At 38.5% G+C, this 26,544-nt stretch overlaps 1 long non-coding RNA gene across 1 annotated transcript; it reads right to left on the minus strand.

The window, feature by feature from the left end:
* Positions 1-2,888: 2,888 nt before the first annotated feature.
* LOC110386412 (uncharacterized) lies at positions 2,889-23,521 on the minus strand. Its single transcript, XR_002431612.3, has 3 exons — positions 23,382-23,521; positions 4,215-4,286; positions 2,889-3,041 (listed from the first exon to the last, which is right to left on the minus strand). It is a non-coding gene; the product is annotated as an uncharacterized LOC110386412 (long non-coding RNA).
* Positions 23,522-26,544: the final 3,023 nt, after the last annotated feature.

Here is a 26,544-nt window from a genome sequence, read left to right on the forward strand (position 1 = left end):
TTCCATCACCCGGACGCTCTTGTGTAAAACGTGTGCAGAGCAGCTTGAACGTCGTCTTCCTAGGCCCCCTTTGCCGGTCCCTAGACCGACATGTGAGGGGGACCCGAAACTCTTAGAGGGCTTGGGCGAGATCCGCCTCCGAGATTTTGATATCAATACTCTATTTCTCTATCTATCTCTTAATCACTCCACATATTCATTTCTCAACAAAAAATCTTTGATATTTGTTTAGTTTCTGTGTTAATTTTGTATTTCGATCTGGTACGATAGCACTCTGACAAAAGAATAAGAAGGCTAGAGCAATACGATTCTTGGATGATAAGGCGTCTTTTGAATCGCATTAACCCTCTTACCGAGACCGTCTCGAATTAAATACTCGATCTAGACGACGGGGTAAAGCACAGTCGCTGTCGCCTTAAACATAATATGATGTTGGATACTCCAGATCGACTCTCGGTGCTTTTAGATATTTCGGCATCACCAAACTCACAGGCGAGCTCTCGGGGCGCAGCTTGAGAGACTGCTAACAGCTGCCCTAGCTATCAAAAGCAGTGCTTCGCCGAATCTACCACTTTATAGGAATCGTAACCACTGATCCGACAAGAAACTCAATGGGTTTGTGTCTGTGGATTAAGTTGCATGGTGAGAATGGTGACCTGTCATATCTGACACGGCAAGAGCAAAGGTCTTCAATTTACAACAAAAAAAAAAATGTATTTTGTACTACAGTTCCATTTTTCCGATAACGAATTAAGCCTTGTTAGTCTAGTTCAATCAATCGTGTTATTTAATATGAAGTAAACAATTTTCAAGTTGACGAGATTCCATTAGAATTCGGGGAACGTAGAGGGCGAAATCACCTACGCATTTTAGCGGTTGATTTCACCTGATACAAGCGTCCTAGACACCCTTGGCCGTGGGCGTCGAGTTTGTCTGATAATAACCATGAATTAATAAGAACTAATTTTGTTTAGTTTGTAATTATGGATTTTCAACGTAGACGATATGACTTACCTCATTTTTCGGTATAGACCGGTAGGCGAACGCAAAAATTCGATGTCAAGCGGCTATCGAAAACTTGTTTTTTATTGCTTAGACGGGTGGACTGTCTCACGGCCCACCTGGTGTTAAGTGGCTATCGGAGCCCATACACATCTACAACGTAAATGCTGCCACCCACCATGAGATAAGAGTTCTATGATCTCAGTATAGCTACAACGGCTGCCCCACCCTTCAAACTGAAACGCATTAGTGCTTCACGGCTGAAATAGGCAGGGTGATGGTACGTACCCGTGCGGACTAACAAAAGGTCCTTTTTTTTCCGGTCCTGGGGCCGAACCCCCTAAGGGGTGCCCGCGCCTATTTTATTAGGGGCGCGCGGGGTATGTGGGACTCAACGATCAGGTGTTGAGAGCAAGCCGCGGGCCCAAGAAATTTTAGGGCCCACCCACTAAACGACTCCCCTACACTCTTACACCCGACGTCCGATCTCCGTCCGGGGTCAGAACCCGATCAGAGTAGGGGAGATCCCGTGGTCAACACTACAACCAGACACGCGGCGCCACCCCGAGGACACCCGACCGACGGGTCATCGAGGCGATAGTCGACGATCAACGACGTCGGTCTCCGCGGTACGGCGGCCCTACCAGGCCGCCCGGGCGATGCCGCTGGTGTTCCGGGATACCTCGCTGGACCAGAACCAGCCTGCCGGGTCGGAACACCGCTTGACGCTTTGAACGTTTACAACGATATGTTCCATTTATTACATTTCAAGATTTTAAGACTAACAAGATCCTATTGAAAAAGATAATGATAAAAAAAAAATTCTAAGAACCATCATGACTTTAATAAAATATGAACGAACGCCTTCTATTTAACTTTATCGATGTATTTATTTATTTATTTATTTTGGTAATGTAATTATAATCTAGTGTTTATTTTCACTCATGTCTACTATAATTCTTTAAATTATCGTCATGTATTAACTTTATCACAGCTACGCACTGCTTGAATCTTTCATTTCATCAACGAGGTTTAACTGGAAGAGAATGCGTGCATGGCGTTAAGTTCGCCTTTGTAAAATGTATTTGCGCAATAAAGAATTTTCAATCAATCAACTTTAAACCCCCAACTTTAGGGGTTAAAGATGAATGTTGTTTGCTACGAAACGGATTGTTTCAGTGAAACCATTTCATTCTGATATTATGGTATTGATCAAACCGAGTCGTATCGTACAAATGTATTCGGGCGACTAGGATTTGGAATTTGGGTCATCGATCAAGCCTTGGTTTTAGCAACGGGTCCCTTCCATTCATCAGCCATTGTGCTTTTTTTTTTTGGTCAGGAGGAAATCGCCATACTTTCGCCCTCCACAGAAGGGTGGGGCATGTAAGAGTCGAACTGACTAAAACCTCCTGTCGCACAACAACCCACGTCTGAACTTCGCAAGAGATAGAACTCATGAAAAGGCAAAGGGAGGAGAGTGAAGCGTTTAGTGCGGAGCACATCTCTCCTATCACCCTGCCCCTAGCCATGGTGCTGGTGGTTGAGCGAGATTTGATAATAAATGCATTCGTTAAATTCGTTAATTAAACACAAATGATTTAATCCTTTCAAGCCCAAATCTCCAAAACGATTAATGGCCGCGTCCAACACAATGTCAACACCGCTGCGTGCTGATATAAAATATTTCTGAAGGTTTCTCTTGTACCGCGTCTGAACTTTACACATGTCTTTTTAATTCTTTGGATGAACGTGCTTTTAAACTTAGAATTGATGGGGTTCGTTGTTTTCGCGTTTTAACTAATATAGCTTTTCTTTTTTATACAGCACAATGCACAATTACAATTTTCCATAGTTAGGATTTTTTTATTATGAAATATGAATACTTTTTTATGGTGTTTTGTAGGTTTATTAAAATAATTTATGGTCTAATTGAGGCCGCTTATGCTTCTCTGTGACTTTGGGCACCATTCCATTTCGATAGCGGACTCTGTGGCGGACCACAACACAAGTGGCACTTCTGGTCGGTCTGAAACAATCTGAAAATAATTAAAGCTCGCCGTCACGGTCGCCTGTGATTGTTTATGCTATTTCATACAGAACAAGTATCGCTGGCTGCCTGTAGCTGCAGTCTGTGGTTGATCCCCGAACTTATACAAATGACTAGCTTTTGCCCGCGACTTCGTCCGCGTCGAATAGTTCACAAATAAGGCTTTATTTTAAAACAAATTTGGTTACCATAAAAAACGTTACAGAGAGCCAACCTTAACATATAGACATATACTGTCGTGGACTTTTTTTAGATCTTTTAAAGGGGAACAATTCTGTCATACGTTATTTTAGCGAAACTTTAACCGTTTCTACAGCGCACGCAGCGGAAGTTCTCAAAAGGGAAAAAACCCGATTTGGAAACATTCTTTATTGGTGCTCCGCTTGTATTGGCCTTAGCGTGATATTATATAGCATATAATAGCCTTCCTCAATAAATGTGCTATCTAACACTGAAAGAATTTTTCTAATCGGACCAGTAGTTCCTGAGATTAGCCCGTTCAAACAAACAAACTCTTTAGCTTTATAATATTAGTATAGATGAATTATTAGATTTAGATTAATTCTACAACTGCAGTTTAAGAGCTTTTACAACTACGAACACAAGTGGACTTTTTATTTTATTTTTTAGCTTACGTTATGCCTGACAAAATCTTTTGAGCAAAGACAATCAGAAAAATAACATTGTGTGCCCAATTCAAGAATTCATGTTGTGGTTAAAAAAATATTAATTGTAACTTGAACTTTCTTGTTTGTTTGCACATAAATAAATAATTCATACATAAAATAGTTAAATGAAATGTTGCCCACTTGGCAGTATAAATATGGATTCGTAATACATCACTATGTGCGTGAGTGGTATTTAATTATATTTACATCCGTTACATTAGCTAGCTATACACAAATTATTTAATGGTATGCTTTTAAATTCAAATATTCAAAATGATAGATGACAATTTGTATTACAACGTCAATAGTGATATTTACTTTGAAGCATAAAGTCATATTATTTATTCGTAGCATAAAGTATTAGAAAATTTGGTTCAGCATCGGTTTGGACTGCTTACCAAAATTTAAGTTTAACATTGCTTTCTCAACAAAAAAAAAACGGATACAGTATAGATAAGCCACTACTTAAATATGTAATTGAATGAAGTACGTACCTAATGATTGAACTAGAATCCTTGAGCTTATTAACATGGCAGATAGTAATCGCTATTACGCGGAGAGATCACCTGTAATTGAAGTTTAAATGAACGTATTATAAGTATTCTTCTGCAAGTTGTCACTGAAATTTGGTGGGTACCTTAACCTATGTTCTTTTGCAAAAGTATTGAACTAACAATGTTTTGATCTGTGCACCTGTACAACAAAATCCCACAAGATGCTTAGAACCTACATATACATAGGCTTAAGAAAACTATTAAAGAACATCTGTGCAATAAAGCTTATTATAAAGTCAATGATTATCTAGAAGATTGCACAAAGTGGGAATGAGTTGCTCGCTCCGGGCATTTCAATATTGTAATAATTGTTACGTTATAATAATCATTGTAAAAATGAATATTTAAAAGAAATGAAATATTAAAAAATAATCTAATATTTAAAAAAAAATACATGCCCGCTGAGTTTCTTGCCAATTCTTCTCAGGACGGAGGGTAGTTCTTGTGAAGAATTGGCGGTAGTTCTTTTGACGTTCAACAAGTATGTACTTTCATTTATGTTGAATAATTTTTTTTTGATTTGATTTGATTTGGTTTGAATTTCGGCGTAAAAATACGATTATTCGTCGAATTATTTTCATCTGCTTTCGTTCTAGATCTTTTAATTGTAAAATAAAATGTACGTATTATAATGTCCTTGTATCCGCCGTTAATGTCACATAATCAAAAGCATTCTCTTCAGAACGCCGCACATTTTTGTGACCCCCGAAACAATTAATTAGTTACTGATCGCGTATACTTATTTCATAGTCATAAGGTACATATTCCGATGTCATAGCTTTTAGCTTGCTATTCTTCAGCTGAGCACCAGAATCTAAATTGGACCTGATTGATATGTTCCAGATTTCAACATATGTACTTCATTACGACAAATTGATACCTAGAACGGTCTATTGGAGCCACAGGAAACTGTTGCCGGTTCCTATTTCAGCTTTAATACACAAAGGCAATGGATAAATCAATACAAATAGCCAGTTTTCGCAGCTACACCGACAAAATATATAGTTACATAATATTAAAGCAAAAAACCATGGTGATATGCAAGACTACTTTTTTTTATTGTGTAGATTGGTGGACGAGCTCATAGCCCACCTGGTGTTGAGTGATTATCGGAGCCCATAGACATCTACAACGTAAATGCCACCACCCACCTTTAGATGTCAGTTCTAAGGTCTGAGTATAGTTACAACGGCTGCTCCATGCTTCAAACCGAAACGCATTTTTTTTAATAGATAGAGTGATTGAAGAGGAAAGTTTATATGTATAACAACATCCATTAAATAGTGGAGAAATCAATAATAAATTACAGTTTCCGAAGCGAAGTGAGGGCGGGTCGCTAGTTACCTATAATTTATGGAAGAGAAAGAAGAAGCAGCGAATATTATGGTTCAACATCTTGGCTAACAGACATCAGCAACGACATGGATCGCCTCTTTCAAACCTCTGTGGCTACCGCCAAAATCTCCTTATGAACCTCGCTTGAATGGAGACTTGTCAATGCTCGAAAAACACTCAGGACAGAGTTAATTCAGATGATGTAGCGCGGCGTTTATGATTACAGGAAAGACACCTTTTAACGCATTTCCTACTTCTAAGTAAAACTACTGACTTTTCACTTCGGGCTGAAAATAGCCCTCGGATAGTTCGTTGTTTTAGTTTATCCGATTATTTACTTATGTACGAGCAGGTAGGTTATCAATAGCTTATCATAAATGGTCATGCTTCAGATGTAGGTCAAGACGATTGTGTTATTATGTTAAATGTCGCACAAGCCCCTTTAAGATAAACCATACATAATGGGTATGTTAACAATATGTTTGGACCCTCTAAAATTTTTATATTAATTTATTCACATTCTCAGAACTTAAGGAGCCAGCAACTGAAATATACAGATACCACAACGTAAATTTTAAGAAACAAACAGGAAGTTGCAATGGAATCACACCTATCTCGTTTTGATAAACAGTCGTAAAAAGTTTCTGAAATATGACATTTCCATGTCTTACTCCTCTCTTTAACGTGATTCCCTTCGCGCAATGCTTCTGTATTCGGGCTGACATGGTGGCGTCATTATACAAGTACTTCAACACCTCGATATACCGATAGCAACCGACCGATACCAAGTCGAGCCGCTCTTTTGCGCTGTTGTCCTGTCCTCCTCTCCCCTATCATATACGTGTTGGGGGAGGACAGACAGGCAGAGGCAGCGGGTATGAACCCGCTTGCAATATCACTACCTATCCCCTAAGCTAATGGAGGACTAAGAGGACTGTGCCTCGTGGATTGGCAACAGCACTCGGGTGTAGGGATGATCCCCACAATGCCAATCGAGTAAGCTGGGTGAAACTCAGCCCCGGGAGAAGCAGTCATACGACATGGCTAGACCCACAGCCGTCGAGGGTCATTTAACTTCCTATGATAATTGAGGAGCTCATGAGCTCCTGCGTCAAAGCCTCCTTACCATCTGGTGGTCTAGCTTGCAGCGAGGCAACATTATGGTACTCGTGGGGTCCGCTTTTGGCTCATTCGTACATATAACGAACGAATCTAGTCGCGAACGCCCCTAACGAGTCCACTCCCAAGTCCCAGACGATGAAGTAAGTTTTGACCTATCACCCGACCCCGACTAAAGTACGGAGAGGTCGTTGATCACTAGGACGGCAACAGGAGGTGGTACCAGGCAACAGTAGCGTATTAAAGGCGTGAGCGGACACATGGCTTGTAGATGGCGAGCGTAGTCCAGGTAGGGAGCCTGGAGACAAAGACCGGTCATAGCATGAACCTAGCCATGTGCGTCAGACCGATTACCCGATTTCACCTTCGCGACCATGCCCAGCGAGTGGTTAAAATCATACTCAAGATACTGGAGACTCCAGTCCTAAACTCGAGATTCACACCTCGGCGAATGAGCACTTAAGTACGATCGAGCAGCCGCACGCAAGAAAGCGGCAAGCCCACGTCCCACAGTTTGTTGACCAGTCCCTTGTGCTACACGCGGTCTAATACCTTTTCGATATCGAGAAGGACTGCGACCGTGTGCAGTGACCCGACACTGATCCGAGTTGCGCCGGTCGATCAAGTGATGCAGGGCACAGACCAAATGCAAGGCTGCCGAATGGCCACTCCTGAAGTCGAATTTCTCTAGCCTGAAGAGAACGTGCGGCGATAATCTCCTTAAGAACAGCCGCTTGAACAACTTGCCCACGTGCGACAGCAGGGTAACAGGTCAGTAACTAGAGGGATTTCGCCTATTCTTATCGGGCTTGGGATGGAGAGTTGTCTTGTCCAACTTGCAGGTTTCAGCGCAGTGTCCTATCCAGACAATGGAATTGAATAAACGTTTCATGACTGACACGGTTGTGGAAAAAAGGCTTAGAAAGGCCAGGGGCGGGATACTGCTGTCACCTGGGCTTTGCGCCTCTTCATCAATTTGATGAGAAGGCACAGTTCAGTAGAGGTGACGGCTTCGTTATTACCCAACGAAGCTCCGGAAGATTTTGGCTTCAGGATTTAGATTACACTCCCTGGAACCTGGAATTCGGTGTAAACTGTCATTCCAGCGAGTCATTCCAAGACTTCGGCGCGAACCTTTGCTTTAAAAAACTTCCTGCCTCGCCCATAATTCACTAAGAGACAGCGGGGGCGCCAACGCTGACGACAAACACTCCGCTATTGTGGAGTGATTAGATGTCTCCATCAGCATTTCCTCCCAAGTGTCACCCCGGAAAGACCGCACTTATGTTATCAGCTTACCCTCGAGGGTATTGAGCTCGCGCTTGGTCTTGGAATATCTTGATAGCACCCAGATCCTCTTCAGAGCCCTCCTCTGCCATCGACGATCTTGACATATCAACGTCTTGAGGTGCACTGGGCGACAGTTCTGGACCTGTTACTGGTTACTAGGGTCGTTGCTAGGTCCCCTGATGGTGTCGACCAAGCGAGATGCCTTCGTGTCAACCTCATCATAGATAGACACTTCAACTCCAAGTCTTAAGGTGGACGGCGTTATTCACTCAGTGACGTGTATGGGCTCTGGTTACAGGTAGACCGAGAAAATTTCTGCGCATATAGGAATTATTATTTACTAAATCAGAAAAAACCTAAATAATACGAGTACTTTTTTTTTGTTGCTTAGATGGGTGGACGAACTCACAGCCCACCTGGTGTTAAGTGGTTACTGGAGCCCATAGACATCCACAACGTAAATGCGCCACCCACCTTGAGATATAAGTTCTAAGGTCTCAAGTATAGTTACAACGGCTGCCCCACCCTTCAAACCGAAACGCATTACTGCTTCACGGCAGAAATAGGCAGGGTGGTGGTACCCACCCATACGGACTCACAAGAGGTCCTACCACCAGTAACTCACAAGAGGTCCTCCCACCAGTAACTCACAAGAGGTCCTAGGTAAAAAATGAATGAATGCTATGAATTTACCTATACTCATCGAAGCTTTCTTAAATAAATGAAAATTATGAAAGTTAAATCTTAAAATGGTATTTTAACGAGCAGTGAGCAGCACGACCAATCGAGTGGAGGAACTCGAAGCAAACAGGATGAGAACGATTGGACAGGACGGCTCAGTGAATTGATTTGTTCCAATACGCTGAACGCTCATTCAAATATTATGAACATAGATTTTCCAAGTCTGACATTAAATTTAATGACAGATTTCAGAAATGATTTAACAACTACTACCGTCCTCGTCTGACTGAATTTGTCCTCACTTCGTTTTTAATACTACTTTTACCGTTTATTAATATCGTGTTTTCAGTTCGCAGCCGTAGTCACAGACGACGACAGTACATAATATTATATATATTATATTTTAAGAGAGTGGGAGGTCCCCTAAATGAGTGCAGTAGAATGGCCTCGAGCAGGGAGAGATGGCGCGACATCGTGAGACGCATCAAGTCTGCCCCTTCCAACACTACATGACGATCACGACCACTATGTCAAGAGTAACACGACTGAGAAGAAAAATTATAAGAGACTGTTAAAAGAGATTGCCCACTATGGTAATAAATATTTGACTAGTACCAATATCATTAAATTAATTAAATAAATAACGAGATTTTAAATTGTGTATGATGTAACAAAAATATCCTTGTTCTAGTGTGAACTGTGAATTATTTTAATAAAAAAATTTGATTTATGGCGGAATAAGAAGGGCTATATATCTTATACTGTAAATCTAATCGTTTTTAAAGGACCCGTGCTTAGTACTTTGCCTTAATAATGAGTCGGTCTCTATAGTAAAACATTTTGATATAGGTAAAGAAATTTCTACCGAAAAATTCTTGTTACTTTTTCTTATAACATGCGTGAGTATAATGATGAGTGGATTTCCGCCGACTGAATACCTACATCTTCACAGTGGTTATTTTAATTCGGCAGCCATTCCATGTCTCTGTGACGTGTTTTAGCCGATTTCGTAAATATTGCATACTTACTCCGTTTGTTTAGTCGTACATTTTTTTGTCGCTTACTCTGTACATCAAAAATATTTGATTTTCATTTTTGGTATTGGTAATAATTTGTTTTTATTTATTGCTTTGATGGGTGGACGAGCTCACAGCCCACCTGGTGCTAAGTGGTTACTGAAACCCATATACATCTACAACGTAAATGCTGCCACCCACATTGAGATATAAGTTCTCAGATCTCAGTAAAGTTACAACCCCTCAAACCGAAACGCATTACTGTTTCACGGCAGAAATAGGCGAGGTGGTGGTACCTACCCGTGCGGACTCACAAGAGGTCCTACCACTACTTAAATTCGAATAGATTAGCTGTTGACGCTTATAAATGAGTCTTATGTCATACTGAACTAAGCTCTATCTCACATCTATTGCATTGACATCACTTTCGAGACGGTAATTGCTATATTTAGCTGTTCAAAATCGTTAAAAACAAAAAAACAAGTTAAAGCTTATATTTGAATCAATTTACTCGTATAAATATTAATTAGGGTGGTTGAATATTTTCGTAATTTCTATTGGCACAGAAACCAACGTCTAGAATGCGCGGGCTCGGCCTTCTGTATGACATCACCCGTATTACGTCACCGTAGCTGAACGCCGCGCACATGTTCATAGAGCTACTATAATTAAACATTAGCTACAGCTGGATATTCATAACGAGATAAGTCGGCCAACTACTTGAAACTCTGTAATGTGTCGAGTACGCTAGCCAGTCGCACCAGTCGAGTTTGCGGTAGACAGCGGCTTGGCATTGCTGAAATTCATGGGTGATGGTAACACACCACGGTAGCCTACAAGGGCAATAAAAAAAAAAGACAATTTTATCAATATAAAGAGAGAGGAGATGCATGAAAATGGTAGTGCAAGGTAGAGGGTGAAGAGGTCGACCAAAGAAGACATGGATGGAGTGTGTGAATGACTATATGAGTGAGAGAGAACTTAGTGTTGAGATGACGGCTGATAGAAGAGAATGGAAGAGAAAAATTAGCTGTGCCGACTCCACCTAGTGGGATAAGGGGGAGGAAAAGAAGACGCCAATACTCGTAATTTAATATTACATATTTTAGTATTGTAATTTTAATGATAATAATTGTTCGGAACATGTCAGGCATGGTCATCCGGTCCTAATTTAGGATTTCCTGTGTTATGGGTACCAGAGAATGACAAAATAACATTTATATACGTTTAAATATATACACAATCTATATATATAAAAATTAATTGCTGTTCGCTAGTCCCGCTAAAACTCGAGAACGGCTGGACTGATTTGGCTAATTTTGGTCTTGAATTATTTGTGGAAGTCCAGAGAAGGTTTAAAAGGTAGATAAATATGAAAATGCTCGGAATTAGATAAAAATAACAATTTTGTTTTTCCTTTGATGTGTCCCCCATCGGACTGATTTCTTTTGTTTGTTTTAAGTTTATTTTATATAAAAGTTTAGGTCTTTTATTTATCGATTGAGGCACTACGAAGTCTGTCGGGTCAGCTAGTAGATAATAAATGCACAGACAAAAAGCATACCTGTTCATCATTATCACACAATGTTTGCTCGATGTGGGAATAGAACAATCCTCAGAGCAATAGTCAGAGGCGCCAACCACTGCATCATCGAGTCACTCAAAGTAATTGAAGACATGATTGGATGAAGGGGATATGATACAATTTGTTAATTTTGAGAAAACGGGCAACAAACTTTTGTTACTTGTACTTTTTCTTCGGACACAACTCCTTCGACACATGCAATTTAAAAAAAATAGCCTTTAAATGTGGAGTTTTAAGGTCTAATATGGTTTATAGGCATTTATATAACACCTTCATACAATGTAAAAGCTCAAAAATCTTATAAATTGTACTTAACCCTTTCTATTCTATTATATATCTATTCAAGTCTTCAATTATGTTTTAGCTTTGAATGGAATATCAGTTTAGATATCAGTGCTATCGGGTATATTTGTCCGCAAGTTACTCTCATTACTGTAACTACTACCAACTCCACGATGAGGCTCAGGGTGCGCGAGGGAAAACTATTTTTTTCTTGGATTCCGCAATCAGAAAATCATCAAAATCAATAAGCGTCTCAATTTGTCTTATAATGTAATACATACAATTTTTTTTTTTATTGCTTATATGGGTAGACGAGCTCACAGCCCACCTGGTGTGAAGTGGTTACTGGAGCCCATAGACATCCACAACGTAAATGCGCCACCCACCTTGAGATATAAGTTCTAAGGTCTCAAGTATAGTTACAACGGCTGCCCCACCCTTCAAACCGAAACAAATTACTGCTTCACGGCAGAAATAGGCAGGGTGGTGGTACCCACCCGCGCGGACTCACAAGAGGTTCTATCACCAGTAAAAAACCGCTTGATACAACCGTGAGGGATCAAATATACGAGCTAAGTTAATATATGATAAAAAACTATGCTGACTATATGCACTAGGGTTGTGTTCCTAATTCTTCTTTCCTTCTGCGGGCCTACTGGAAGAGATTTCAACATGAAATAAGTAGTATCCTTATTGTCGTGTTTTTTCTAACAGGTGTGTGTACAAAATATATTAAATAAATAAATATCAGATTAAAACTGTCAATATTGAAAATCCTAAGATTTATGACCTCTTCAAGGTATGTGGCTGCAAATAGCGTTTGTCATTAATATTCTCAAATTAAATCTCAGAGACGGGCTCTTCTTCAGCGAAACTATTTCTCTATAAGACAGTTATTGATTCGAGGGCGCAGGGTTACGGGCTTAATGTAAGGTAGCGAAACGACTTGTCTGGCATTTCGAAGTCGGGGCAGATCAATATCAAACAGTCGTGCTGTGTAGCGTGAAATGGTACGATTCAAAATTTTCTAGCTAAAATTTAAATGAAGAATTTAAATAAATTAAATACAAGTGTTGATTTAGGTATACTAGAGGTCCCGCAGTAGTCGAAATTCGACTATAATTAATTGGAATTGTAAGTTTGTACACTATTATGATTGTATTTTATACTTCTATAATCACAAATTTTGCCAAGGCTACACTATAAAAAAATATTAACAAAGACAAACAATATTAAATCTATTCTCAATTTGACCACAGACGTCAAGAACAAAAGTTTGACAATAAATAGTATGCATGCGTGTGTGCGTCCAATACATGGTATGTAGTGTGTGTAATGTTTTCTTTATTGATTTAAGATATCTTTTATGCATTATTTTAAAAAATATTAGCATTGTGCACTTCTTCTCTATATTCTCTATAAGTGTAGAAAATTTGATACTCCTCCGTCCGCACAATTTTCGTAAAAAGGGATACAAAGTTTTTGCTTCACGTATATAGATTTGTTATATTTTTATTGTGACACGAAATTTGAGCGTAGTCTGATGATTCTAAGCATATATGTTTTCTTATGTCGTGGAATTATTATTCAAAGACAGCCCGGAAAAACACAAAAAATAAAGTCAGAATTCCCTATTTATTGAATTAACTCATGAATAGCCCGGACTATCGCACTTAAAATTATGAGGTACGCGCTGAGCTAGATCTGTGAAGGCCTTTGTGACGTCACAACTTCCTGCTGTACATTGTACCTTGAGATGTACTACTATACAAGTAGTTGACGTGTACTTCACGTTCAGAACGGAACAATAAGAACTTTATTACGTCGTCACAAAGTTAAAAATTGTTTGTTCATTGAATGTCAATGAATTTTTTCATGTTACTCGTAGTACATGCACATGTTCTTTTCCGTTGCTTCGTTAGTGCTTAGTTTTGTTCTTTGAGAATTGAAGCGATGAAATCTAAAAGTTACAAAACATTTCGTTAAAAAAGTTTTAGATTTTAACTTTGTTAAATAAATTAGAAGAAACATTTTAGCGTAAAACCTTGTTAAAATAACTATAACCTAAGGATTAGGATAACGAGCAAAGAGACAGCTGAATAAACAAAACTGTCTCGGTACATTGAAGATTAAGTCAATTAGAATTGATACAAGATTAAATATAAAATCGTATCTATGAAGGTACTCTGATTGGACGCGATAAATAAACTGTTTGTTTCATTTCAAAGGTTTTCTAAATTCCACTGCCAATGTCAAATAAGTACACTGTATAATTTTATCGAAGGTTAGTTAGGTGAAGGTACACATAGCTATTACCGTCGAGTATGCAATCATGCATAATACATACCAAACATGGCGCTTTAGCTGCACGAAATGTCAAGTCAAATCAAATGTCAAAATTAGTTTTGAAATATGTTTAGGCGCACGAAGGTCGCTACAGCGGAGGTACATGATAAAGGGGCCGCTTATCGTTGGACGGCCTTGGCCTCGTTTCACCTACAAACTGCAGTTAATGTTCGAGCGCGTTAAAAATCTAACGATAATTTTGTAATGAGGAAGCCCATGTCTGTTGGAGTTCTTGTTTGCTGAAATACACGTTCAATTCGAGTTTGCTTTCCTTTTTTCGTTTATTTTTAGCTGATTTATCTCCTTCGACGATAAGATCACGGGCTGTAGGCCAACGTCGCCCATGGACATCGACAGCGCATTCTGAAAACGGGATACTACTGATCTGCCGCGGTCACAATTTTTTTCTTTTCATAAAGTGGATTTCCTCGTTTCTTCCCTCTAATTGTAACCATCAAGTCCCGATTCGTTATCATTCGTTAAAAGACGTCATCTAATAACCATTGATTTTCACACATGTGTAAAGAGAGCACGAACACTAAATTAATAATGTCGGATTAGAAGAACGCGTTTAGAATTATTAAATGAGACAACCTTGGCTACATTGACTTAATTAAAAAATTTGGTCATTATCAATTTGTTATTTTTTTCTTCTTATACGCGGTTAAGGAGCGTTTGAACTAATTATTGTCTACTTATTGTCTAAAAATACTGCTTCTCACCGTTAACCACCGATTCTTAACATTCAAGTACACCGTTACGTAACATGTACATAAAATTGTACTGAATAATACCGTAGAGGTTGTCTTGGTCATGAAACGAATGGTATTAAGGTTAACCCCAAGGGAAAATACGGGTGCTATAAAAACATTCAAAGGATATTTTATGTAGGATTATATAGACGTCTCGAGATTTTGAATGGGATCAACGCTATTAGATTCTTACGGAATTTATGCCAGGTGCGAATTATATATTTTTGAAGATAATAACACTAATAACAATAGTTGTGTCGGTGCACGGCTTTTTAGCGAATAGTTTTGACCTAAACCTCAAGAAACCTTCGTTATTCGGCTGGGTTAGGGGCCTGGTACAGAAAGCAGCTAACCTTGACACAGTGCGTATTGTGAGGAGGTTTCCTACTCTGGACTCCACTGGTGGTTTGTGTTGTAAACGCCGCAAGCAGCGGTAATTATTTTTATGTAGTGATTTTTTTGTGTTTTTAATTTTTTCTTAATGTTGTATAATTATTAAGATAATAATGAATATAGCATAAATAACTATAGTACCTATACAAAATACTGTTTATGTATCTATGATTAAAACATCACTCAAATTATAATATGAATAGATTAGTATGAGTGTATTTTTTATCTTGGTTTTCTTTTCTTAGTGGGCGAACGAAATCACAGCTTATTTGATGTTAAGAGCTCACTAGATCATCAAATCATCAACACAACTTACACTGCTTATATGTATGTACGATTGAAGTATTAACTTCAGAAGCCCCCACACCTTTCTCACAACGCATGAAGTAATTATGCAAATTTTATGAGTTTAATTTTTGTTACGGGATGTTTGCTATTTTTTTAATCATGAAAATATTCGTGACTCTTTATTAGTTACGTATTTATTTAAAAAAATTAGAGCTTGCCAGAAGATTTGAATATAGGTTTAATTACGTCTTTCGACACGATTCCGTCAGTTTTCATTACGATCTTATTGAAAAGGCCACGTACGGTCTGATTCAAAATGATATAAATATGTAAAAAATAAATTTGTTTCCAAGATACACTTCACTGGTGGTAGGACCTGTTGGGAGTCCGCGCGGGTGGATACCACCACCCCGCCTATTTCCGCCGTGAAGCAGTGATGCGTTTCGGTTCGAAGGGTGGGGTAGCCGTTGTAACTATACTGAGATCTTAGAACTTATATCTCGAGGTGGGTGGCGCATTTACGTTGTAGATGTCTATGGGCTCCAGTAACCACTTAACACCAGGTGGCCTGTGAGCTCGTCCATCCATCTGAGCAATAAAAGATAATGAATTCTCTATTACAAAATTCGTGTAACAACAGCATGTGATATGATATTGTATGTCATGAATGACAACCTTATTATAGAACAACGTTTCAGTGCCAAGTTCGTCGATACGAATACGACATAGAATAAACAATGAAAACAAAACTTTTCTATCGTGAACTGAACAATAGTCATTGTTTGAAGTACTCTTGTCGGAAATACGAAGCTATATAGTTCTGTTTAGAACGATAATTTCGAACGGGGCCAATCTATGTGTTGCAAATATATTTTTGTTAATAAGAAATGTTGTATCTGAGTACAATTGGGGCCGGGTCTGCCATAGTGATAAATTACCCTAAGTGCGGTGTTTGGTTTATTAACAGACTTGATAGCTCTAGTAATGACAACATTTTCATGTAGCCGAAAAGCTAGTATCATTAGCGTATCACAATTTGATGATTAGAACAGCGTCAAGTGTTACTACTCCTCCTTCCAAACTTCACAGATTTGTTTCATTATATACAGAATAAAAGTTAAAGAGCATTAGCAATTATTAGCATTAGTTTACGGTAGGCAGCGGCTTGGCTCTGCCCTTGGCATTGCTGAAGTCCATGGGCGACGGTAACCACTCACCATCAGGTGGGCCGTATGCTCGTCTGCCTACAAAGGCAATAAATAAAAAAAAAGTAAACAACCCCGTCTGATCGGTCGTATCTTTCTTGAAACAGAAAGGTCAAGAACTCTCTAAAATATGCGGTCGATATCTTGTTTATTACTTCAAGGAGGCAGTAAGCCTATCTGAGCGTGACCACGTTCTCCGCTTGTCTTCCATAAGTGTCTATGTATACTTGTACAGTTGAAGGATTTGTTGTAGTCTATGAAGCATTTCATAACTGGTATGTGAAACTCATACTTCCCGATGGTATGGCTGAACGTATTTCAATCGAAGAAATGGTACCTGTCTGCGGAATTTGCACACTGACAACAGTAATAGTATATAAATAAGTGCTGTTTTCTTCTCAGTCGTATGTACTCTTGGCAGAGTGGTCGTGGTCATCACTTCTGGTGGTGGTGCACTTCACCAGACGTCGCCATTCCTCGCGTACCGCGGCCCTTCTTATGCACTCGTTAACGGGACCGTTTAGAGCTAATGAGAGCCTTTATTTGGGTCCATCGTAACGGTGATCTGCCGCGCGGTCTTGTACCCTCTATCAAGCCCTGCACCAGGAGGCGCTCAACTGAGTCGTCACCACGTCGCTTTTTTTCTTTTTTGTTTTTTTTTGTCCCTACCTAAGCTGATAGCCTTGAGAGGCTATTTCAGCGTAACCTTAACTAGTAAGTGAGCCACGGAGCTCAAACCTGACAACGTTGCTAACACGAACCCAAGCAAGAGCCATGCTTTGCAGAATCTACCACCGGATCGGAAACGCGACCTACTGAGAAGATCCGGCGAGATCCGGCTGCGTCTGTGGGTTAATTTACTCGTCGAGCCCTTCGTCGCAAGCGATGGGTTCGACGAGGACGATGACCGGTGCTTGAGATACCTATAAGCACCGTAAGTGGATCGAGGGGATCCGAAATGACGTGTCCCCGCCGCGACACATCCCCGAAGAAAGTGTGAATGCGACCCTGAACGATGGAGGCTAGTCGCTGCTTGATGCCAAGTTCCTGTAGAATTTACTGATTCTTTCTGAACTCCGCTCACGATATTTGCAGCATTCTTCTCCAGCGCCAAGAGCAGTATAAATCTAAAAACACTGTAGATTCGAATGAAGATTAGATTGAAAAGAACTAGAACATAAGATGAAAATGGCATAATACAAATACCCAGATAAAATGTGAAACTGGAATAAGTAAAGATTTACAAGCGACTAACACAATAAGTGTAAATAAGATAGCAACGGCGTCGTAGTAAGTGTTTCGCGTATATTGTCTATGAGCTCCTGTAGTCACTTAACACCTAGTCAGCTGTAAGTTCGTCCAACAATTTAGAGGGGAAAAATAAGGTTAAAGTATCTATTTTATTATACGACAATTTCATTTTTCATACTGGATAGCATAATTAGCTTAGATAGATAGATATAGATAGTTTCGCAGCAGAATTTGTTAGGATGACATGCAGGATCACGCTACTCCTTCCCGATATTAAAATGTCACTGGAACATGTGCTAAAGGAGAACGTCTCCTACAACTATCTTGTACTTCGTATTACACTACTGCTACATGTATTTAATCAAAATATAATATATTTTCGAATTAATTTCTTTAATTTATGCTTCAGAAAAATTTTGCGCATCGTTCGTATTCCTATTCTGTCCATATTCGCTTGAACTTTAAAATTTAACAGTTATGCGAAATCATCGAGTATTCTCGAATGGCGAGAGAAGGGGAAAGGCTCTTGATTAAATGGGCAAACTAAACAGTAAAACAACATTACGTTTTCCGTTACAACAGTTGACATTGAACTTTATTGCTAAAAGATACAGTTAAATAACCTGTTTTGGATCAAGTAATGGCAAGCGATGAAAACGCCACAGCTGTTGCTAGGTGTTTTTGTTCTCAACTTTTTTTTAATAGATGTTAATTTGAAGTGTTTGAAATAGATTATCAAAATGTTATTAACCCGAGAGTTTAATATTCTAAATTTTTGCCTATTAAGCGTCGCAGCACCCAAGAGAAATTCGAGGTATTCCTTGAGCAATTCTTATTTTTTAACAATTTTTGTTTTCAGTTGAATGAATTCGGAACATTTTTTCCAGTGACCACGTTCTTTTCTCGTTTTGTAATATATTAAAAATTTTAATTGACGACGTTTATAAATAGTCTGCGTTTTATATTGATTAGGCTTTTAGGTCCATGCTTAAATTAGAGATTTCTACTGTAAGTAATAGTTTCTGTATTGAACGAGAACTGTTTTAATTTTGTCCCCATCGCCCCATTTTATTAGATAATATTGGAATCCTATAAACTGATATGAACTTTTAAGCTTTACCTACATATTCGCTCCGCTTTTTCTTTTCATTTTATTATTCATGAAATTTATGAATTTCATTTGAAAAATTTTACATGGCAACACGTCTTTAAGCCTTTCATAACAGCTTACACGTGCCGCCGGCCATGTTCCCCTCCCCATCTCTTCCTAAAACAATATTATTTAATTTTCCTTTAACTTGTTTACAGTGTTACCACAAAGAGATACAATACACAATGTATGCTTAAAATACGAAAGTATATACTGTATTTGATTAAAAATAATATTCGGCTTCGTTAATCCGATGTAATCTGGTAGTAGGACCTCTTGTGAGTCCGCGCGGGTAGGTACCACCACCCTGCCTATTTCTGCCGTCAAGCAGTAATGCGTTTCGGTCTGAAGGTTAGGGCAGCCGTTGTAACTATACTGAGATCTTAGAACTTATATCTGATGATCGGTGGCGCATTTACGTTGTAGATGTCTATGGGCTCCTGTAACCACTTAACATCGGGTGGGCTGTGAGCTCGTCCACCCATCTAAATAATAAAAAAAAAGAAAAAAAATCGTTACTTCGATGAAAATGCTCTCATGTATGGTAACAATTGGCGGTCCGTTGTCAAAGCGAAACATTTACTTGTTTGTTGGCTATCTTGGGTAATCAAAAATATGTGTAAATCATAAAGTGCGGCATAGTTTGCACGAGTTAATGGTGTGACCATACGTACGTCCGCAGAACTTATCTTATCGGAATGTTATATTGTATAAGCGATCTATGTTTGACCGTGGATTTGCTGCACTGCGTAATGCTAAAAGCAAACGATACGTATTCAAAAACTATAGGAATTATAATAAATATTATATTGAAATAGTGATCCAAACGGGAACGCGAATCGTGTAAGCATTAATTAATGCTAATTTCCAATTTATAAATGAAACGTCAAGGCTTAGCTTAGGATATTACTCTCGAGATCATAATTGCAAAGTCAAAGTTCAATGAAAATACTTTTTTTTTCATTGCTTGGATGGGTGGACGAGGTCATAGCCCACCTGATGTTAAGTGGTTACTGGAGCTCATAGACATTTATAACGTAAATGCACCACCCACCTTGAGATATATATACAAATACTATCTATTATAAAAAAAAAAATTGACATTGTAGGCAGACGAGACCATACGGCCCACCTGATGGTGAGTGGTCACCATGGACATCAGAGAGCCAGCGTCAGATCTAACCTGCTGTTTACCGTTAAATACTCTTCTCAAGCCTGCAAGTACACCTGCGCTAACGCGTTTGTATCGCTTCTCTTATTGCACTAACAGGGTTCCGTCTTCATGGAAGACCGCCCACGTCCACCCTATCCCCAAGAAGGGTGACCGGTCGGACCCATCGAGCTACAGGCCTATCGCGATAACTTCCTTGCTTTCCAAGGTAATGGAGCGAATAATAAATATACAACTCCTGAAGTATCTTGAAGATCGCCAGCTGATTAGTGACCGACAGTACGGTTTCCGTCATGGTCGCTCAGCTGGTGATCTTCTTGTATACCTTACTCACAGGTGGGCTGAAGCCTTGGAGAGCAAGGGCGAGGCTCTTGCTGTGAGCCTTGATATCGCGAAGGCCTTCGACAGGGTCTGGCATAGGGCACTTCTATCGAAGTTACTATCTTACGGAATCCCCGAGGGTCTCTGCAAGTGAGTCGCTAGCTTTTTGGATGGGCGGAGCATCACGGTCGTTGTAGATTGTGACTGTTCTGATACCATGACCATTAACGCTGACGTTCCACAAGGTTCGGTGCTCTCCCCCATGCTTTTCATCCTGTATATCAATGACATGCTGTCTATTGATGGCATGCATTGCTATGCGGATGACAGCACGGCGGATGCGCGATATATCGGCCATCAGACTCTCTCTCGGAGCGTGGTGCAAGAGAGACGATCAAAACTTGTGTCTGAAGTGGAAAACTCTCTGGGGCGAGTCTCCGAATGGGGTAAAGACGATAAAGACACAAGTTTGCGCGTTCACTGCGATGAAGGACCCCTTTGTCATGGCGCCGCAATTCCAAGGAGTATCCCTGCAACCTTCCGAGGGTATCGGGATACTTGGGGTCGACATTTCGAGCGATGTTCAGTTTCGGAGTCATTTGGAAGGCAAAGCCAAGTTGGCGTCCGAAATGCTGGGAGTCCTCAACAGAGCGAAGCGGTACTTCACGCCTGGACAAAGACTTTTGCTTTATAAAGCACAAGTCCGGCCTCGCATGGAGTACTGCTCCCATCTCTGGGCCGGGGCTCCCAAATACCAGCTTCTTCCATTTGACTCCATACAGAGGAGGGCCGTTCGGATTGTCGATAATCCCATTCTCTCGGATCGTTTGGAACCTCTGGGTCTGCGGAGGGACTTCGGTTCCCTCTGTATTTTGTACCGTATGTTCCATGGGGAGTGCTCTGAGGAATTGTTCGACATGATACCAGCATCTCGTTTTTACCATCGCACCGCCCGCCACCGGAGTAGAGTTCATCCATACTACCTGGAGCCACTGCGGTCATCCACAGTGCGTTTCCAGAGATCTTTTTTGCCACGTACCATCCGGCTATGGAATGAGCTCCCCTCCACGGTGTTTCCCGAGCGCTATGACACGTCCTTCTTCAAACGAGGCTTGTGGAGAGTATTAAGCGGTAGGCAGCGGCTTAGCTCTGCCCCTGGCATTGCTGAAGTCCATGGGCGACGGTAACCACTCACCATCAGGTGGGCCGTATGCCCGTCTGCCTACAAAGGCAATAAAAAAAAAAGCCTCGTTTGATGCAGGACATGCACTCAAGGAACACCGTGGAGGGGAGCTTATTCCAAAGCCGGATTGTACGTGGCAAAAAAGATCTGGAAGCGCACTGTGGATGAAGGGGCATTTTTTTTCTTTTTATTGCTTAGATGTGTGGACGAGCTCACAGCCCACCTGTTGTTAAGTAGTTACTGGAGCCCATAGACATCTACAACGTAAATGCGCCACCCACCTTGAGATATGAGTTCTACATCACATCTACGAGACATTAACAAGAAAAAAACAATCACAATAGGTGGTCTAAATGAATTCTGCCTTTGTAGTTAGTCGATCAAATTATATTTTGATATGGGATATTTCTATTTAACTGTCGGGAGTAATTTAATATTTTAGTATGCAGTCTTAGAAAGCTTACGAAGCGTCTGTTACCACGTCGAATGGCCGTCTCCGCTTAACGATCTCATATTACTGGGAACATAAGTAACATTGTTGATATAGCATTTATGAAACACGCCTTACAGTACTTAGGTATGCATAAAGGGGCGGAAATTAAAATTGAACTTTGGATGTGTTCGCAAAAATATTGTTTGTGTATTGCTAGATTTAGGCCGGCTTGCAGAAAGTCTAGATTGATCTGAATTAATTATTAGTAAGTTTAAACTAGAATGAAAAATCCTCGCGTTGAATTTAATACCTACACACCTAAGTTTATATTATATTTATACCTACGACTTCATCTTAATTTTTATATCATTCTAAATCTTGTGTTTTACATGTTACGCTGTGGCCCTTTGGTGGCCCCCAATAAACAAAATAAAGATGAATGGATTCTATATCATTCGTAATTTACACCATGTACTTGTAAATTATCACATTTCGACTAGTATAAATCGTAGGGAAAATATAGCTTGTGAATTTTCATACAGAGCTCATAATTTCTCCAAGAATATGTTTTTTTTATTAAAATATAAGATAGTAAAGGGGGGTATAAATTTATTATAAATGGAAAAGGTAACGCATATTACAAGATATGTACTCTGATGTTATTATCCCTAGTTAAAACAGAAGAAACCTCTTATTTGGAGTACCTGCGTTTCCCTTAAACTTATTCCGATCCAGGCTAACGCTAGTGTTAAAAAGTCTCCCGAATCTACTATCAGCTTCGCTACTTATGACTAATCAATCCTAATACGTCGTGTGTTATTGTTCTTAACACGTATATTAAGCGATATAAAGGACAAGATTGTTGTTAATTAAAAAATACTTTTTTATACTATTGATAAACAGACGATTTGAAATTGTATCACACAGTATCTTACAATTGAGTCGACAATTATTGGTAAATCAGAAAAAACGAATTATTGACTTTGTATTCCATTGGCAGTCACAAAACTCTTCTGAACGACATCTTAGATAAATAACAGGTTAAGTATTAACCTTTATTTAATGCAGGTTTTGAACCGTATTCTTTGAAGGAGACGATTATATTCAAATCAATCTGTATTGACATATCAATAACATTTTTTATCCAAATGCACAGATTGCCACCTTTGATAATAGACGACTCAATTATTGTAATTAATATTAAAGAAGGTATTTAGGTGCAAAACAAACGATAATTGTATTGAATTACTATTGTGTCAAGGAGATAATCAATAAGAGTATAGTTTCTTTGTTATACATCACTTACCTACAATAATAAGCTAGCACGCACACACTTCCTTGTTCTTTCACCTTGAATGTTAATAAATGCTCTCATACTAACGTTGTGGGAGGGAGCATTCGGAACAAATATGCTCGAATATTCCAGCAATGGATTTCTGCTTGTATCTGTATGATGTTAATCAACTATTTAAGCTCAATTTTACAAAATCTGATAAAAAATGCATTTCGAAAATTGATATTTTGTTACATTATTTTTAATTTTGACGCCGAATCATCGTTTTCGCGTAGGTTTTAGCTCCTATACTTATCGACAAATTTCAAGGCGATTTCTTTTTCGAATGCTGCGTTACTATAAATAGAATTTAGCACTCAGATGGCATTCCGCATTTTAATGTAATATAATATTTTTTAGTTACCCAAATAACTAAAATATTATTCGTCAATAGCATTTTCATACGTAAAATTGAAATTGGCATTGAAATTTTATCATCATTGATTTTAGAATTGATATTTTCTTTAATGTTTTTACATTTGCAATATGACGATTACGTTTTATACAACCAGAACTGTCAAGTAATCGAAACGTCAGGAAATATGTACAAAACATAATAAATACGAGATTTAATCCTGTGTTTTAATTTAACGTTTGACTTAGTTGTAAATTCTAGGTTGGATTTCCCGCATAGATTTCAAACTTCCGTCGCGATGTATTTGCAATTAAAATAAAACAAATAATCAATAATAATAATAATAATAATAATATAACACTTTATTTACACCATATGTACAAAGTAAGCATATAAAAACAAATAATAGTCGGTGACATAAATTGGCAGCCTTATCGCTGAAAGCGATCTCTTCCAGGCAACCTTGCAGGGAGAGGAATAAGCGAACTGGACGGTGCTATATCTTAATAAACTTACATAAAAATATATACTTATATACACATGTGAAAAATAAATACAATATACGATAGACTTACATACGATTAAATACAAATAAATACTAAAAATATGCAAGTAAATACAAAATACAAAATAAGTAGCAACTTGTACAGTTATATCAACACTGATATATAATATTATTATAATGTATAATAGTTTAGGTTTTAACTTTTCATTATTCTGGGAATTTATCTTATTTTTCTATAGGTTTGCGAGCGACATTTAACTGGGTTGCGCGATAAGAATTGATAAAGTTCTACATAAAAATTTGGCTCTATCAGTTGGGTAGGGCTGTTATCGGCTTCTATTATTTGATACAAGGTTTTATGATACAACATACTTACGTACAATATTAACTAACAGTTAATTAATGTTTGAGACGAGTTACTTATGATTTAATAGGAAAATGTTATGAAGGAAATTAATGTTCAGTACTATGTATATTGCGCTGTGTCAATCTAGGAAACTAGAAATTTGTTTTCATTATTTGTGTTAGATAAGATTAGATAGGTCCTCGGTCGCATACAAAACGAACATCAACTAGGTTCTCAGGCTGTAGACACTTACAACAGTTGTCTACAAACAGAGTCAATAATTAGACTAAGCAAACTTTTTATGTTCTACTAAAAAGCGAGCTCACAGTCCAAATAGTGTTGAATGAGTACCGGACTTCATAGATATCACGAATTGAATGCCCACACTCACCCTAAGATACGAGTGATACACGATTACCCACATGGTTTTCGGAAGAAATAGGTAGGATGGTATATTCATTAGAGGCAAATTAGGGACAGGCGGCATGAATGAATTGAAAAATAAATCGAAGAGAAGGATTTGATACTCCGGATCCTTTTCTTTTGTTTTTTTTAGTACGTATTCACTGATAGCCTTAAGAGGCTGCTCACGAGCTCAACCTGGGCGAATTTGTTAATACTGGCCCTAACAAGAGTAGGCCTTCGCAGATTCTCCACCGGAGCTGAATCACGATCCATGGAGAAAGAAACTTAGTGGGCTTTGTCTATGGATTAGTTCACTCGTCGAAGAGTTCAAAGATATAAAATACATAGTTTCTATTTAATATAGCACTTTTTTGCCTTCATTTCGACTGCTAAACGTACCTAATGAAATGTTACTGGCGGACTCGATTCGTGGACACAGCTTGCAAATATTTCAACAACAAGGGGCTACTTCTATTTTGAACTTTATTGTAACAGCAGAAGGTATCTTCCTGAGAAATAAATTGAATTTGTACGAGCCAAGTAGTTAGTTGCTCAAGGTTGGCAGTTCGTAGAGATGTAAAAACTTGGTCAAGGCCTAGTTTTATGTCTGAAATGTTTGTAGGTAAAAAAACTGTAGTATTAGCTTTTTCTTCGAGAAACCATTAAAGTGTCAAAAACATTATGTTGAATCCTTAACGTTTAATGATATTTAGAATATAAGAAAAAAGTGTATATTTTTTTATTATATTATAAATGCGAGGATTTAAACGGTCAGAGGTTTCTGCAAAAAAAAAAAATTGCCAAATTTTTTAAAAGAATTAAAATTTTGCTAGATGCTCTTTGAAACTATGATCGAGGCACGCTGAGGCTTATTAATAATAAAAATGTCTTTGTATAAAAAGATTTTGGTTAAATTTTAAATGGCAAGTGATGAGAAGTGTTATGAATCCAAATAGAAAAAAAAACTCAAGTATACGACTATAGATCTTGACGTGATATATGATAAACTCTGTTTGAAGAAGAATACATTCCATATTAGATTTTAGTCTCACTGCTGTCACACGGCGAAAAATTATTGGCATTAAGATTATATTATGTTTCTCTAAAGCTTATCCTAAAAAAATGTGTTATTCAGACTTCTGAAGTTACTTAGAACATCATCTATATATTAATACGTGAAGCAAAAACTTTGTATCCCTTTTTAAGAAAATTGCGTGGACGGAGGAGTATGAAATTTTCCACACTTATAGAGAATATAAAGAAGAAGTGCACAATGCTAATATTTTTTTAAAATAATCCATAAAAGATACATTAAATCAATAAAGAAAACATTACACACACTAATTACCGTGTATTTGACGCACACACGCATGCATACTATTTATTGTCAAACTTTTGTTCCTGACGTCTGTTGCCAAATTGAGTATAGAATATGGTTTGTCTTTGTTAATATTTTTTATAGTGTAGTCTTGGAGAAATTTGTAATTATAGAAGTATAAAATACAATCATAATAGTGTAGAAACT

Source organism: Bombyx mori, chromosome 1, assembly GCF_030269925.1.
Source record: "Bombyx mori chromosome 1, ASM3026992v2".
In the NCBI taxonomy this organism is placed as follows: domain Eukaryota; kingdom Metazoa; phylum Arthropoda; class Insecta; order Lepidoptera; family Bombycidae; genus Bombyx; species Bombyx mori.